The following is a 12954-nucleotide window of genomic DNA, read 5'->3' on the forward strand; positions in this document are numbered from 1 at the left end:
ATGTTTGGATATGGTAATCTCTTGTTTTTCGCGGTTGGAAGCACGTGCAAGGTGAATAAACTGGTCCAGATATCAAGTGGGACCCACATTGAATGATCCCTTGAGTTTTCAAAAAACGATATATGCGATTGCATGATATATACTAACGGATGCGATCATACCAGCACTAATGCACCGGATCCCATCAGAACTCCGCAGTTAAGCGTGCTTGGGCGAGAGTAGTACTAGGATGGGTGACCTCCCGGGAAGTCCTCGTGTTGCATCCCTCCCTCTTTTTTTTTTTTTTTTTTTGGTTGTTGCGTAAGACTATATATTACAAACATAACGTCGTAACTTTTACATCGTGAGGAACCACGCGACCCATAATACCTTTTCGGAAAGCCCCAAGAGTGTTTCTGGCAAGCCAATGGGTCTTCGTACCATTGGACCATTCCGGAGGCCGAATTTTGACGTTTGAAGGTGTTTCGGATGTTTTCCGGTGATCGCGACACAATTAGCTACGAATACCAAATTATGTTTGGATATGGTAATCTCTTGTTTTTCGCGGTTGGAAGCACGTGCAAGGTGAATAAACTGGTCCAGATATCAAGTGGGACCCACATTGAATGATCCCTTGAGTTTTCAAAAAACGATATATGCGATTGCATGATATATACTAACGGATGCGATCATACCAGCACTAATGCACCGGATCCCATCAGAACTCCGCAGTTAAGCGTGCTTGGGCGAGAGTAGTACTAGGATGGGTGACCTCCCGGGAAGTCCTCGTGTTGCATCCCTCCCTCTTTTTTTTTTTTTTTTTTTTTGGTTGTTGCGTAAGACTATATATTACAAACATAACGTCGTAACTTTTACATCGTGAGGAACCACGCGACCCATAATACCTTTTCGGAAAGCCCCAAGAGTGTTTCTGGCAATCCAATGGGTCTTCGTACCATTGGACCATTCCGGAGGCCGAATTTTGACGTTTGAAGGTGTTTCGGATGTTTTCCGGTGATCGCGACACAATTAGCTACGAATACCAAATTATGTTTGGATATGGTAATCTCTTGTTTTTCGCGGTTGGAAGCACGTGCAAGGTGAATAAACTGGTCCAGATATCAAGTGGGACCCACATTGAATGATCCCTTGAGTTTTCAAAAAACGATATATGCGATTGCATGATATATACTAACGGATGCGATCATACCAGCACTAATGCACCGGATCCCATCAGAACTCCGCAGTTAAGCGTGCTTGGGCGAGAGTAGTACTAGGATGGGTGACCTCCCGGGAAGTCCTCGTGTTGCATCCCTCCCTCTTTTATTTTTTTTTTTTTTTGGTTGTTGCGTAAGACTATATATTACAAACATAACGTCGTAACTTTTACATCGTGAGGAACCACGCGACCCATAATACCTTTTCGGAAAGCCCCAAGAGTGTTTCTGGCAAGGCAATGGGTCTTCGTACCATTGGACCATTCCGGAGGCCGAATTTTGACGTTTGAAGGTGTTTCGGATGTTTTCCGGTGATCGCGACACAATTAGCTACGAATACCAAATTATGTTTGGATATGGTAATCTCTTGTTTTTCGCGGTTGGAAGCACGTGCAAGGTGAATAAACTGGTCCAGATATCAAGTGGGACCCACATTGAATGATCCCTTGAGTTTTCAAAAAACGATATATGCGATTGCATGATATATACTAACGGATGCGATCATACCAGCACTAATGCACCGGATCCCATCAGAACTCCGCAGTTAAGCGTGCTTGGGCGAGAGTAGTACTAGGATGGGTGACCTCCCGGGAAGTCCTCGTGTTGCATCCCTCCCTCTTTTTTTTTTTTTTTTTTTGGTTGTTGCGTAAGACTATATATTACAAACATAACGTCGTAACTTTTACATCGTGAGGAACCACGCGACCCATAATACCTTTTCGGAAAGCCCCAAGAGTGTTTCTGGCAAGGCAATGGGTCTTCGTACCATTGGACCATTCCGGAGGCCGAATTTTGACGTTTGAAGGTGTTTCGGATGTTTTCCGGTGATCGCGACACAATTAGCTACGAATACCAAATTATGTTTGGATATGGTAATCTCTTGTTTTTCGCGGTTGGAAGCACGTGCAAGGTGAATAAACTGGTCCAGATATCAAGTGGGACCCACATTGAATGATCCCTTGAGTTTTGAAAAAACGATATATGCGATTGCATGATATATACTAACGGATGCGATCATACCAGCACTAATGCACCGGATCCCATCAGAACTCCGCAGTTAAGCGTGCTTGGGCGAGAGTAGTACTAGGATGGGTGACCTCCCGGGAAGTCCTCGTGTTGCATCCCTCCCTCTTTTTTTTTTTTTTTTTTTTTGGTTGTTGCGTAAGACTATATATTACAAACATAACGTCGTAACTTTTACATCGTGAGGAACCACGCGACCCATAATACCTTTTCGGAAAGCCCCAAGAGTGTTTCTGGCAAGGCAATGGGTCTTCGTACCATTGGACCATTCCGGAGGCCGAATTTTGACGTTTGAAGGTGTTTCGGATGTTTTCCGGTGATCGCGACACAATTAGCTACGAATACCAAATTATGTTTGGATATGGTAATCTCTTGTTTTTCGCGGTTGGAAGCACGTGCAAGGTGAATAAACTGGTCCAGATATCAAGTGGGACCCACATTGAATGATCCCTTGAGTTTTGAAAAAACGATATATGCGATTGCATGATATATACTAACGGATGCGATCATACCAGCACTAATGCACCGGATCCCATCAGAACTCCGCAGTTAAGCGTGCTTGGGCGAGAGTAGTACTAGGATGGGTGACCTCCCGGGAAGTCCTCGTGTTGCATCCCTCCCTCTTTTTTTTTTTTTTTTTTTTTGGTTGTTGCGTAAGACTATATATTACAAACATAACGTCGTAACTTTTACATCGTGAGGAACCACGCGACCCATAATACCTTTTCGGAAAGCCCCAAGAGTGTTTCTGGCAAGCCAATGGGTCTTCGTACCATTGGACCATTCCGGAGGCCGAATTTTGACGTTTGAAGGTGTTTCGGATGTTTTCCGGTGATCGCGACACAATTAGCTACGAATACCAAATTATGTTTGGATATGGTAATCTCTTGTTTTTCGCGGTTGGAAGCACGTGCAAGGTGAATAAACTGGTCCAGATATCAAGTGGGACCCACATTGAATGATCCCTTGAGTTTTCAAAAAACGATATATGCGATTGCATGATATATACTAACGGATGCGATCATACCAGCACTAATGCACCGGATCCCATCAGAACTCCGCAGTTAAGCGTGCTTGGGCGAGAGTAGTACTAGGATGGGTGACCTCCCGGGAAGTTCTCGTGTTGCATCCCTCCCTCTTTTTTTTTTTTTTTTTTTTGGTTGTTGCGTAAGACTATATATTACAAACATAACGTCGTAACTTTTACATCGTGAGGAACCACGCGACCCATAATACCTTTTCGGAAAGCCCCAAGAGTGTTTCTGGCAAGCCAATGGGTCTTCGTACCATTGGACCATTCCGGAGGCCGAATTTTGACGTTTGAAGGTGTTTCGGATGTTTTCCGGTGATCGCGACACAATTAGCTACGAATACCAAATTATGTTTGGATATGGTAATCTCTTGTTTTTCGCGGTTGGAAGCACGTGCAAGGTGAATAAACTGGTCCAGATATCAAGTGGGACCCACATTGAATGATCCCTTGAGTTTTGAAAAAACGATATATGCGATTGCATGATATATACTAACGGATGCGATCATACCAGCACTAATGCACCGGATCCCATCAGAACTCCGCAGTTAAGCGTGCTTGGGCGAGAGTAGTACTAGGATGGGTGACCTCCCGGGAAGTCCTCGTGTTGCATCCCTCCCTCTTTTTTTTTTTTTTTTTTTTTGGTTGTTGCGTAAGACTATATATTACAAACATAACGTCGTAACTTTTACATCGTGAGGAACCACGCGACCCATAATACCTTTTCGGAAAGCCCCAAGAGTGTTTCTGGCAAGGCAATGGGTCTTCGTACCATTGGACCATTCCGGAGGCCGAATTTTGACGTTTGAAGGTGTTTCGGATGTTTTCCGGTGATCGCGACACAATTAGCTACGAATACCAAATTATGTTTGGATATGGTAATCTCTTGTTTTTCGCGGTTGGAAGCACGTGCAAGGTGAATAAACTGGTCCAGATATCAAGTGGGACCCACATTGAATGATCCCTTGAGTTTTGAAAAAACGATATATGCGATTGCATGATATATACTAACGGATGCGATCATACCAGCACTAATGCACCGGATCCCATCAGAACTCCGCAGTTAAGCGTGCTTGGGCGAGAGTAGTACTAGGATGGGTGACCTCCCGGGAAGTCCTCGTGTTGCATCCCTCCCTCTTTTTTTTTTTTTTTTTTTTTGGTTGTTGCGTAAGACTATATATTACAAACATAACGTCGTAACTTTTACATCGTGAGGAACCACGCGACCCATAATACCTTTTCGGAAAGCCCCAAGAGTGTTTCTGGCAAGCCAATGGGTCTTCGTACCATTGGACCATTCCGGAGGCCGAATTTTGACGTTTGAAGGTGTTTCGGATGTTTTCCGGTGATCGCGACACAATTAGCTACGAATACCAAATTATGTTTGGATATGGTAATCTCTTGTTTTTCGCGGTTGGAAGCACGTGCAAGGTGAATAAACTGGTCCAGATATCAAGTGGGACCCACATTGAATGATCCCTTGAGTTTTCAAAAAACGATATATGCGATTGCATGATATATACTAACGGATGCGATCATACCAGCACTAATGCACCGGATCCCATCAGAACTCCGCAGTGAAGCGTGCTTGGGCGAGAGTAGTACTAGGATGGGTGACCTCCCGGGAAGTTCTCGTGTTGCATCCCTCCCTCTTTTTTTTTTTTTTTTTTTTGGTTGTTGCGTAAGACTATATATTACAAACATAACGTCGTAACTTTTACATCGTGAGGAACCACGCGACCCATAATACCTTTTCGGAAAGCCCCAAGAGTGTTTCTGGCAAGCCAATGGGTCTTCGTACCATTGGACCATTCCGGAGGCCGAATTTTGACGTTTGAAGGTGTTTCGGATGTTTTCCGGTGATCGCGACACAATTAGCTACGAATACCAAATTATGTTTGGATATGGTAATCTCTTGTTTTTCGCGGTTGGAAGCACGTGCAAGGTGAATAAACTGGTCCAGATATCAAGTGGGACCCACATTGAATGATCCCTTGAGTTTTCAAAAAACGATATATGCGATTGCATGATATATACTAACGGATGCGATCATACCAGCACTAATGCACCGGATCCCATCAGAACTCCGCAGTTAAGCGTGCTTGGGCGAGAGTAGTACTAGGATGGGTGACCTCCCGGGAAGTCCTCGTGTTGCATCCCTCCCTCTTTTTATTTTTTTTTTTTTTGGTTGTTGCGTAAGACTATATATTACAAACATAACGTCGTAACTTTTACATCGTGAGGAACCACGCGACCCATAATACCTTTTCGGAAAGCCCCAAGAGTGTTTCTGGCAAGGCAATGGGTCTTCGTACCATTGGACCATTCCGGAGGCCGAATTTTGACGTTTGAAGGTGTTTCGGATGTTTTCCGGTGATCGCGACACAATTAGCTACGAATACCAAATTATGTTTGGATATGGTAATCTCTTGTTTTTCGCGGTTGGAAGCACGTGCAAGGTGAATAAACTGGTCCAGATATCAAGTGGGACCCACATTGAATGATCCCTTGAGTTTTCAAAAAACGATATATGCGATTGCATGATATATACTAACGGATGCGATCATACCAGCACTAATGCACCGGATCCCATCAGAACTCCGCAGTTAAGCGTGCTTGGGCGAGAGTAGTACTAGGATGGGTGACCTCCCGGGAAGTCCTCGTGTTGCATCCCTCCCTCTTTTTTTTTTTTTTTTTTTTGGTTGTTGCGTAAGACTATATATTACAAACATAACGTCGTAACTTTTACATCGTGAGGAACCACGCGACCCATAATACCTTTTCGGAAAGCCCCAAGAGTGTTTCTGGCAAGGCAATGGGTCTTCGTACCATTGGACCATTCCGGAGGCCGAATTTTGACGTTTGAAGGTGTTTCGGATGTTTTCCGGTGATCGCGACACAATTAGCTACGAATACCAAATTATGTTTGGATATGGTAATCTCTTGTTTTTCGCGGTTGGAAGCACGTGCAAGGTGAATAAACTGGTCCAGATATCAAGTGGGACCCACATTGAATGATCCCTTGAGTTTTCAAAAAACGATATATGCGATTGCATGATATATACTAACGGATGCGATCATACCAGCACTAATGCACCGGATCCCATCAGAACTCCGCAGTTAAGCGTGCTTGGGCGAGAGTAGTACTAGGATGGGTGACCTCCCGGGAAGTTCTCGTGTTGCATCCATCCCTCTTTTTTTTTTTTTTTTTTTTGGTTGTTGCGTAAGACTATATATTACAAACATAACGTCGTAACTTTTACATCGTGAGGAACCACGCGACCCATAATACCTTTTCGGAAAGCCCCAAGAGTGTTTCTGGCAAGGCAATGGGTCTTCGTACCATTGGACCATTCCGGAGGCCGAATTTTGACGTTTGAAGGTGTTTCGGATGTTTTCCGGTGATCGCGACACAATTAGCTACGAATACCAAATTATGTTTGGATATGGTAATCTCTTGTTTTTCGCGGTTGGAAGCACGTGCAAGGTGAATAAACTGGTCCAGATATCAAGTGGGACCCACATTGAATGATCCCTTGAGTTTTCAAAAAACGATATATGCGATTGCATGATATATACTAACGGATGCGATCATACCAGCACTAATGCACCGGATCCCATCAGAACTCCGCAGTTAAGCGTGCTTGGGCGAGAGTAGTACTAGGATGGGTGACCTCCCGGGAAGTTCTCGTGTTGCATCCCTCCCTCTTTTTATTTTTTATTTTTTTGGTTGTTGCGTAAGACTATATATTACAAACATAACGTCGTAACTTTTACATCGTGAGGAACCACGCGACCCATAATACCTTTTCGGAAAGCCCCAAGAGTGTTTCTGGCAAGGCAATGGGTCTTCGTACCATTGGACCATTCCGGAGGCCGAATTTTGACGTTTGAAGGTGTTTCGGATGTTTTCCGGTGATCGCGACACAATTAGCTACGAATACCAAATTATGTTTGGATATGGTAATCTCTTGTTTTTCGCGGTTGGAAGCACGTGCAAGGTGAATAAACTGGTTCAGATATCAAGTGGGACCCACATTGAATGATCCCTTGAGTTTTCAAAAAACGATATATGCGATTGCATGATATATACTAACGGATGCGATCATACCAGCACTAATGCACCGGATCCCATCAGAACTCCGCAGTTAAGCGTGCTTGGGCGAGAGTAGTACTAGGATGGGTGACCTCCCGGGAAGTTCTCGTGTTGCATCCATCCCTCTTTTTTTTTTTTTTTTTTTTGGTTGTTGCGTAAGACTATATATTACAAACATAACGTCGTAACTTTTACATCGTGAGGAACCACGCGACCCATAATACCTTTTCGGAAAGCCCCAAGAGTGTTTCTGGCAAGGCAATGGGTCTTCGTACCATTGGACCATTCCGGAGGCCGAATTTTGACGTTTGAAGGTGTTTCGGATGTTTTCCGGTGATCGCGACACAATTAGCTACGAATACCAAATTATGTTTGGATATGGTAATCTCTTGTTTTTCGCGGTTGGAAGCACGTGCAAGGTGAATAAACTGGTTCAGATATCAAGTGGGACCCACATTGAATGATCCCTTGAGTTTTCAAAAAACGATATATGCGATTGCATGATATATACTAACGGATGCGATCATACCAGCACTAATGCACCGGATCCCATCAGAACTCCGCAGTTAAGCGTGCTTGGGCGAGAGTAGTACTAGGATGGGTGACCTCCCGGGAAGTTCTCGTGTTGCATCCATCCCTCTTTTTTTTTTTTTTTTTTTTGGTTGTTGCGTAAGACTATATATTACAAACATAACGTCGTAACTTTTACATCGTGAGGAACCACGCGACCCATAATACCTTTTCGGAAAGCCCCAAGAGTGTTTCTGGCAAGGCAATGGGTCTTCGTACCATTGGACCATTCCGGAGGCCGAATTTTGACGTTTGAAGGTGTTTCGGATGTTTTCCGGTGATCGCGACACAATTAGCTACGAATACCAAATTATGTTTGGATATGGTAATCTCTTGTTTTTCGCGGTTGGAAGCACGTGCAAGGTGAATAAACTGGTCCAGATATCAAGTGGGACCCACATTGAATGATCCCTTGAGTTTTGAAAAAACGATATATGCGATTGCATGATATATACTAACGGATGCGATCATACCAGCACTAATGCACCGGATCCCATCAGAACTCTGCAGTTAAGCGTGCTTGGGCGAGAGTAGTACTAGGATGGGTGACCTCCCGGGAAGTCCTCGTGTTGCATCCCTCCCTCTTTTATTTTTATTTTTTTTTGGTTGTTGCGTAAGACTATATATTACAAACATAACGTCGTAACTTTTACATCGTGAGGAACCACGCGACCCATAATACCTTTTCGGAAAGCCCCAAGAGTGTTTCTGGCAAGGCAATGGGTCTTCGTACCATTGGACCATTCCGGAGGCCGAATTTTGACGTTTGAAGGTGTTTCGGATGTTTTCCGGTGATCGCGACACAATTAGCTACGAATACCAAATTATGTTTGGATATGGTAATCTCTTGTTTTTCGCGGTTGGAAGCACGTGCAAGGTGAATAAACTGGTCCAGATATCAAGTGGGACCCACATTGAATGATCCCTTGAGTTTTCAAAAAACGATATATGCGATTGCATGATATATACTAACGGATGCGATCATACCAGCACTAATGCACCGGATCCCATCAGAACTCCGCAGTTAAGCGTGCTTGGGCGAGAGTAGTACTAGGATGGGTGACCTCCCGGGAAGTCCTCGTGTTGCATCCCTCCCTCTTTTTATTTTTTTTTTTTTTGGTTGTTGCGTAAGACTATATATTACAAACATAACGTCGTAACTTTTACATCGTGAGGAACCACGCGACCCATAATACCTTTTCGGAAAGCCCCAAGAGTGTTTCTGGCAAGGCAATGGGTCTTCGTACCATTGGACCATTCCGGAGGCCGAATTTTGACGTTTGAAGGTGTTTCGGATGTTTTCCGGTGATCGCGACACAATTAGCTACGAATACCAAATTATGTTTGGATATGGTAATCTCTTGTTTTTCGCGGTTGGAAGCACGTGCAAGGTGAATAAACTGGTCCAGATATCAAGTGGGACCCACATTGAATGATCCCTTGAGTTTTCAAAAAACGATATATGCGATTGCATGATATATACTAACGGATGCGATCATACCAGCACTAATGCACCGGATCCCATCAGAACTCCGCAGTTAAGCGTCCTTGGGCGAGAGTAGTACTAGGATGGGTGACCTCCCGGGAAGTTCTCGTGTTGCATCCCTCCCTCTTTTTATTTTTTTTTTTTTTGGTTGTTGCGTAAGACTATATATTACAAACATAACGTCGTAACTTTTACATCGTGAGGAACCACGCGACCCATAATACCTTTTCGGAAAGCCCCAAGAGTGTTTCTGGCAAGGCAATGGGTCTTCGTACCATTGGACCATTCCGGAGGCCGAATTTTGACGTTTGAAGGTGTTTCGGATGTTTTCCGGTGATCGCGACACAATTAGCTACGAATACCAAATTATGTTTGGATATGGTAATCTCTTGTTTTTCGCGGTTGGAAGCACGTGCAAGGTGAATAAACTGGTTCAGATATCAAGTGGGACCCACATTGAATGATCCCTTGAGTTTTCAAAAAACGATATATGCGATTGCATGATATATACTAACGGATGCGATCATACCAGCACTAATGCACCGGATCCCATCAGAACTCCGCAGTTAAGCGTGCTTGGGCGAGAGTAGTACTAGGATGGGTGACCTCCCGGGAAGTTCTCGTGTTGCATCCATCCCTCTTTTTTTTTTTTTTTTTTTTGGTTGTTGCGTAAGACTATATATTACAAACATAACGTCGTAACTTTTACATCGTGAGGAACCACGCGACCCATAATACCTTTTCGGAAAGCCCCAAGAGTGTTTCTGGCAAGGCAATGGGTCTTCGTACCATTGGACCATTCCGGAGGCCGAATTTTGACGTTTGAAGGTGTTTCGGATGTTTTCCGGTGATCGCGACACAATTAGCTACGAATACCAAATTATGTTTGGATATGGTAATCTCTTGTTTTTCGCGGTTGGAAGCACGTGCAAGGTGAATAAACTGGTCCAGATATCAAGTGGGACCCACATTGAATGATCCCTTGAGTTTTGAAAAAACGATATATGCGATTGCATGATATATACTAACGGATGCGATCATACCAGCACTAATGCACCGGATCCCATCAGAACTCTGCAGTTAAGCGTGCTTGGGCGAGAGTAGTACTAGGATGGGTGACCTCCCGGGAAGTCCTCGTGTTGCATCCCTCCCTCTTTTATTTTTTTTTTTTTTTGGTTGTTGCGTAAGACTATATATTACAAACATAACGTCGTAACTTTTACATCGTGAGGAACCACGCGACCCATAATACCTTTTCGGAAAGCCCCAAGAGTGTTTCTGGCAAGGCAATGGGTCTTCGTACCATTGGACCATTCCGGAGGCCGAATTTTGACGTTTGAAGGTGTTTCGGATGTTTTCCGGTGATCGCGACACAATTAGCTACGAATACCAAATTATGTTTGGATATGGTAATCTCTTGTTTTTCGCGGTTGGAAGCACGTGCAAGGTGAATAAACTGGTCCAGATATCAAGTGGGACCCACATTGAATGATCCCTTGAGTTTTCAAAAAACGATATATGCGATTGCATGATATATACTAACGGATGCGATCATACCAGCACTAATGCACCGGATCCCATCAGAACTCTGCAGTTAAGCGTGCTTGGGCGAGAGTAGTACTAGGATGGGTGACCTCCCGGGAAGTCCTCGTGTTGCATCCCTCCCTCTTTTATTTTTATTTTTTTTTGGTTGTTGCGTAAGACTATTTATTACAAACATAACGTCGTAACTTTTACATCGTGAGGAACCACGCGACCCATAATACCTTTTCGGAAAGCCCCAAGAGTGTTTCTGGCAAGGCAATGGGTCTTCGTACCATTGGACCATTCCGGAGGCCGAATTTTGACGTTTGAAGGTGTTTCGGATGTTTTCCGGTGATCGCGACACAATTAGCTACGAATACCAAATTATGTTTGGATATGGTAATCTCTTGTTTTTCGCGGTTGGAAGCACGTGCAAGGTGAATAAACTGGTCCAGATATCAAGTGGGACCCACATTGAATGATCCCTTGAGTTTTGAAAAAACGATATATGCGATTGCATGATATATACTAACGGATGCGATCATACCAGCACTAATGCACCGGATCCCATCAGAACTCTGCAGTTAAGCGTGCTTGGGCGAGAGTAGTACTAGGATGGGTGACCTCCCGGGAAGTCCTCGTGTTGCATCCCTCCCTCTTTTATTTTTTTTTTTTTTTGGTTGTTGCGTAAGACTATATATTACAAACATAACGTCGTAACTTTTACATCGTGAGGAACCACGCGACCCATAATACCTTTTCGGAAAGCCCCAAGAGTGTTTCTGGCAAGGCAATGGGTCTTCGTACCATTGGACCATTCCGGAGGCCGAATTTTGACGTTTGAAGGTGTTTCGGATGTTTTCCGGTGATCGCGACACAATTAGCTACGAATACCAAATTATGTTTGGATATGGTAATCTCTTGTTTTTCGCGGTTGGAAGCACGTGCAAGGTGAATAAACTGGTCCAGATATCAAGTGGGACCCACATTGAATGATCCCTTGAGTTTTCAAAAAACGATATATGCGATTGCATGATATATACTAACGGATGCGATCATACCAGCACTAATGCACCGGATCCCATCAGAACTCCGCAGTTAAGCGTCCTTGGGCGAGAGTAGTACTAGGATGGGTGACCTCCCGGGAAGTTCTCGTGTTGCATCCCTCCCTCTTTTTATTTTTTTTTTTTTTGGTTGTTGCGTAAGACTATATATTACAAACATAACGTCGTAACTTTTACATCGTGAGGAACCACGCGACCCATAATACCTTTTCGGAAAGCCCCAAGAGTGTTTCTGGCAAGGCAATGGGTCTTCGTACCATTGGACCATTCCGGAGGCCGAATTTTGACGTTTGAAGGTGTTTCGGATGTTTTCCGGTGATCGCGACACAATTAGCTACGAATACCAAATTATGTTTGGATATGGTAATCTCTTGTTTTTCGCGGTTGGAAGCACGTGCAAGGTGAATAAACTGGTTCAGATATCAAGTGGGACCCACATTGAATGATCCCTTGAGTTTTCAAAAAACGATATATGCGATTGCATGATATATACTAACGGATGCGATCATACCAGCACTAATGCACCGGATCCCATCAGAACTCCGCAGTTAAGCGTGCTTGGGCGAGAGTAGTACTAGGATGGGTGACCTCCCGGGAAGTTCTCGTGTTGCATCCATCCCTCTTTTTTTTTTTTTTTTTTTTGGTTGTTGCGTAAGACTATATATTACAAACATAACGTCGTAACTTTTACATCGTGAGGAACCACGCGACCCATAATACCTTTTCGGAAAGCCCCAAGAGTGTTTCTGGCAAGGCAATGGGTCTTCGTACCATTGGACCATTCCGGAGGCCGAATTTTGACGTTTGAAGGTGTTTCGGATGTTTTCCGGTGATCGCGACACAATTAGCTACGAATACCAAATTATGTTTGGATATGGTAATCTCTTGTTTTTCGCGGTTGGAAGCACGTGCAAGGTGAATAAACTGGTCCAGATATCAAGTGGGACCCACATTGAATGATCCCT

General features: G+C 44.0%; 25 non-coding genes across 25 annotated transcripts; all 25 read left to right on the forward strand.

Moving 5' to 3' along the window:
• The first annotated feature begins 147 nt into the window (after positions 1-147).
• On the forward strand, positions 148-266 carry LOC147936898 (5S ribosomal RNA). Its single transcript, XR_015569726.1, has one exon. It is a non-coding gene; the product is annotated as a 5S ribosomal RNA (ribosomal RNA).
• A 394-nt stretch (positions 267-660) lies between these two features.
• On the forward strand, positions 661-779 carry LOC147936899 (5S ribosomal RNA). Its single transcript, XR_015569737.1, has one exon. It is a non-coding gene; the product is annotated as a 5S ribosomal RNA (ribosomal RNA).
• Positions 780-1175: 396 nt separating this feature from the next.
• LOC147936900 (5S ribosomal RNA) lies at positions 1176-1294 on the forward strand. Its single transcript, XR_015569748.1, has one exon. It is a non-coding gene; the product is annotated as a 5S ribosomal RNA (ribosomal RNA).
• Positions 1295-1689: 395 nt separating this feature from the next.
• On the forward strand, positions 1690-1808 carry LOC147936901 (5S ribosomal RNA). Its single transcript, XR_015569759.1, has one exon. It is a non-coding gene; the product is annotated as a 5S ribosomal RNA (ribosomal RNA).
• Positions 1809-2202: 394 nt separating this feature from the next.
• Positions 2203-2321, forward strand: LOC147936902 (5S ribosomal RNA). The gene has a single exon (XR_015569770.1). It is a non-coding gene; the product is annotated as a 5S ribosomal RNA (ribosomal RNA).
• A 396-nt stretch (positions 2322-2717) lies between these two features.
• On the forward strand, positions 2718-2836 carry LOC147936903 (5S ribosomal RNA). Its single transcript, XR_015569780.1, has one exon. It is a non-coding gene; the product is annotated as a 5S ribosomal RNA (ribosomal RNA).
• A 396-nt stretch (positions 2837-3232) lies between these two features.
• LOC147936904 (5S ribosomal RNA) lies at positions 3233-3351 on the forward strand. The gene has a single exon (XR_015569908.1). It is a non-coding gene; the product is annotated as a 5S ribosomal RNA (ribosomal RNA).
• A 395-nt stretch (positions 3352-3746) lies between these two features.
• LOC147936905 (5S ribosomal RNA) lies at positions 3747-3865 on the forward strand. The gene has a single exon (XR_015569790.1). It is a non-coding gene; the product is annotated as a 5S ribosomal RNA (ribosomal RNA).
• Positions 3866-4261: 396 nt separating this feature from the next.
• Positions 4262-4380, forward strand: LOC147936906 (5S ribosomal RNA). Its single transcript, XR_015569801.1, has one exon. It is a non-coding gene; the product is annotated as a 5S ribosomal RNA (ribosomal RNA).
• A 396-nt stretch (positions 4381-4776) lies between these two features.
• On the forward strand, positions 4777-4895 carry LOC147936907 (5S ribosomal RNA). The gene has a single exon (XR_015570017.1). It is a non-coding gene; the product is annotated as a 5S ribosomal RNA (ribosomal RNA).
• A 395-nt stretch (positions 4896-5290) lies between these two features.
• On the forward strand, positions 5291-5409 carry LOC147936908 (5S ribosomal RNA). Its single transcript, XR_015569811.1, has one exon. It is a non-coding gene; the product is annotated as a 5S ribosomal RNA (ribosomal RNA).
• Positions 5410-5804: 395 nt separating this feature from the next.
• Positions 5805-5923, forward strand: LOC147936909 (5S ribosomal RNA). The gene has a single exon (XR_015569820.1). It is a non-coding gene; the product is annotated as a 5S ribosomal RNA (ribosomal RNA).
• Positions 5924-6318: 395 nt separating this feature from the next.
• LOC147936910 (5S ribosomal RNA) lies at positions 6319-6437 on the forward strand. Its single transcript, XR_015569985.1, has one exon. It is a non-coding gene; the product is annotated as a 5S ribosomal RNA (ribosomal RNA).
• Positions 6438-6832: 395 nt separating this feature from the next.
• Positions 6833-6951, forward strand: LOC147936911 (5S ribosomal RNA). The gene has a single exon (XR_015569919.1). It is a non-coding gene; the product is annotated as a 5S ribosomal RNA (ribosomal RNA).
• A 395-nt stretch (positions 6952-7346) lies between these two features.
• Positions 7347-7465, forward strand: LOC147936912 (5S ribosomal RNA). Its single transcript, XR_015569996.1, has one exon. It is a non-coding gene; the product is annotated as a 5S ribosomal RNA (ribosomal RNA).
• Positions 7466-7860: 395 nt separating this feature from the next.
• On the forward strand, positions 7861-7979 carry LOC147936913 (5S ribosomal RNA). Its single transcript, XR_015570009.1, has one exon. It is a non-coding gene; the product is annotated as a 5S ribosomal RNA (ribosomal RNA).
• Positions 7980-8374: 395 nt separating this feature from the next.
• Positions 8375-8493, forward strand: LOC147936914 (5S ribosomal RNA). The gene has a single exon (XR_015569345.1). It is a non-coding gene; the product is annotated as a 5S ribosomal RNA (ribosomal RNA).
• Positions 8494-8888: 395 nt separating this feature from the next.
• Positions 8889-9007, forward strand: LOC147936915 (5S ribosomal RNA). The gene has a single exon (XR_015569830.1). It is a non-coding gene; the product is annotated as a 5S ribosomal RNA (ribosomal RNA).
• A 395-nt stretch (positions 9008-9402) lies between these two features.
• On the forward strand, positions 9403-9521 carry LOC147936916 (5S ribosomal RNA). The gene has a single exon (XR_015569360.1). It is a non-coding gene; the product is annotated as a 5S ribosomal RNA (ribosomal RNA).
• Positions 9522-9916: 395 nt separating this feature from the next.
• LOC147936917 (5S ribosomal RNA) lies at positions 9917-10035 on the forward strand. The gene has a single exon (XR_015570020.1). It is a non-coding gene; the product is annotated as a 5S ribosomal RNA (ribosomal RNA).
• Positions 10036-10430: 395 nt separating this feature from the next.
• Positions 10431-10549, forward strand: LOC147936918 (5S ribosomal RNA). Its single transcript, XR_015569346.1, has one exon. It is a non-coding gene; the product is annotated as a 5S ribosomal RNA (ribosomal RNA).
• Positions 10550-10944: 395 nt separating this feature from the next.
• On the forward strand, positions 10945-11063 carry LOC147936919 (5S ribosomal RNA). The gene has a single exon (XR_015569347.1). It is a non-coding gene; the product is annotated as a 5S ribosomal RNA (ribosomal RNA).
• Positions 11064-11458: 395 nt separating this feature from the next.
• LOC147936920 (5S ribosomal RNA) lies at positions 11459-11577 on the forward strand. Its single transcript, XR_015569349.1, has one exon. It is a non-coding gene; the product is annotated as a 5S ribosomal RNA (ribosomal RNA).
• A 395-nt stretch (positions 11578-11972) lies between these two features.
• Positions 11973-12091, forward strand: LOC147936921 (5S ribosomal RNA). The gene has a single exon (XR_015569361.1). It is a non-coding gene; the product is annotated as a 5S ribosomal RNA (ribosomal RNA).
• A 395-nt stretch (positions 12092-12486) lies between these two features.
• Positions 12487-12605, forward strand: LOC147936922 (5S ribosomal RNA). Its single transcript, XR_015570031.1, has one exon. It is a non-coding gene; the product is annotated as a 5S ribosomal RNA (ribosomal RNA).
• Positions 12606-12954: the final 349 nt, after the last annotated feature.

Source organism: Camelina sativa, chromosome 10 (assembly GCF_030686135.1).
Source record: "Camelina sativa cultivar CO46 ecotype springtype chromosome 10, ASM3068613v1".
In the NCBI taxonomy this organism is placed as follows: domain Eukaryota; kingdom Viridiplantae; phylum Streptophyta; class Magnoliopsida; order Brassicales; family Brassicaceae; genus Camelina; species Camelina sativa.